We start from the raw sequence: 2,374 nt of genomic DNA, 5'->3' as shown, positions 1-2,374 counted from the left end.
CATAGCAAAAAGTGTGACTGAGGAGTTTTGTGTGGGATGCTAAAAGTTAGTGTAACGCACTTCAGTGCTGACTGGTACGTGTCCACACGATCCCTCATTGCCACGCTTCCCCTTCATTGTCTATGTAAGCAGCTGTGCAATGCAGTCTGCACAGTGTTGAGTTTCAAGCGGTGGATCACAATATTGAGGTAGAAGACTGGAAGGCATGTCATATTTATGGTGTATTCATATATTCTACCGTGTATTCATATTTATTGACTGTCTTCTGAATATATCTGGTCTATAGTGTATTCATATTTGTCTACCATCTATTCTGCTAATATCTGATCTATTATGTATTCATATTTATTTTACTGTCTATGTGACTAATATCTGATATACAGACACACTGTATATATCTTAGTATATGCATAAATATATATATATATATACATATATATACACCCCTTACTGTTCCTCACCATCTCTAAGGTTCAGCCCGGCTGCTATTATCCGCCATCTCATTCTATGGATCAATTAGCTCGTGACCATAGGTGAGGGAATGTAGATTGACTGGTAATTTACCAGCTTCCCTGTGAGATCCTGACCATATATATCACAAACCAGGGACCAGGGAACACACGAAAGCAACGGGGCAGTGCCCCCCATAGGACTCCTCAGAGAACATCATCATCACTGCTGAACCCAGTCTGAGAAACGCCATCTTTCCCTTCCTTAGATAGGACTGGTAATGTTCTTATTATATTATATGAATATGCTTTTTAGAATTATCCAAAGCCTGATATATATTATTCCTCTTTGCCAAAAACTGAAAAACACATCAGTGAGTTAAACTGAACACAAACAGTTTATTTTGACCCAATCCCATGTACACTGTCCTGCTGCCTCACATACACTAGAACTAGAGCACCAGGTGGATTAATCCACTGCTGGAAATGGAATTTCATCATTTCAGGGACAAGGTCACTTGGCCTTTGATGTTGAGGTCACAAAAGCCAAATGCCAGAGAAGCAAGGCGCTCACATGCACTCACATGCACTAACAGGGACTTAAAGCACACACTGATGGCCGACTATGTGAACAAAGAGAAGCTCTGATAACAACATATACAGAAGGAGAGAGACTTCAGGTATACACTACTCCTCTATATCTCTATATTATATTACAATATAATATAATAATGGTTTGAATGTTATATATGACTCTTTTGCTACATAATATAACATCAGTGAAATAAATAAATAAATTGATTGGTATTTATTAGGGGTGTAACGGTACGCGTATTCATATTGAACCGTTCGGTACGAGGCTCACGGTTCGGTACGCATGACGAACCGAATACGTTTGAATTTTAAAAAAAAAAGAAAGAAATTTAAAACCTTGATTTAACCAGGTAGTCCCATTGAGATTAAAAATCTGTTTTGCAAGATGTAAGTAACAATACAAGATGTAAGCAAGATGTAAGTAACAATACTACATAACATTAAGGAGCAGTTTTTGTTTTTTATGCTGATGTGTTGCTAAGAAGACACCCCAGAAGATGGGTCACTCAGGTATAGTTCCATCATTGTTCAAAGTCAAAGAATAACTTCATGATGTTAGTTGTAATGAATAAATATATTTTAAAATCAAGTACGTTTCTCTGGCATTTATAGTTTTCTAATCTACTGTACCGAAACGTACCAAACCGTGGCTCCACTGTATCGTACCGAACCCAACCGTGAATTTTGTGAACCGTTACACCCCTAGTATTTACAAATGACCAATATTTGTGAATTGTTTATTGTTGTTATTTACTACTTTGTTTTGCTGTAGCCGACAGACAAAGTAAATACTGTTTAAAGTCCAGTTATGAGCGACGTGGATCACAGATTTGTGGATGTGTTCTAGTTGTTTAAAATGCATTCATCCTCAGTCTTAATTTGTATCTGTATTCAAACTGTATCTAAGAGACGTTTTTAAAGATGTAAGCCGAAGCAGAGCGGTTAGGTCAGTCAGAAACTATTCAGAGACGGATGAACATGTTGTTGGTTTTCATCTTTTAATGACATTTGTTGGCAATAAGAAAAATGTCAGCCTTATGCATTACATCACAGTTCTACATTACTCTACATTCGACTGTGTATGTAACAGGTTAGGACACCTCTCTGCAGTCCTCCTAAACCCTGGAGAGAACAGGATGACTCTTTTGTGTTAGGTAACATGCTTAAAGCTGAACGGCTAAAAGAAACGTATTGCCCATTGAGGGCTGATTTCATACCCTGTCTATTAACACATCTATCCCCGGATTAATACCTGCAAATCATTGTTAATATTATACAGGCATCTCCATTTAAGTTTTGATATACCCTGTGTATGTTTGTCTTCCAGAGAT

The sequence above is a fragment of the Melanostigma gelatinosum genome (assembly GCF_949748355.1).
Source record: "Melanostigma gelatinosum genome assembly, chromosome: 3".
NCBI lineage: Eukaryota > Metazoa > Chordata > Actinopteri > Perciformes > Zoarcidae > Melanostigma > Melanostigma gelatinosum.
The sequence above is the reverse complement of the archived record's forward strand: the minus strand, read 5'-3'. Positions refer to the sequence as shown.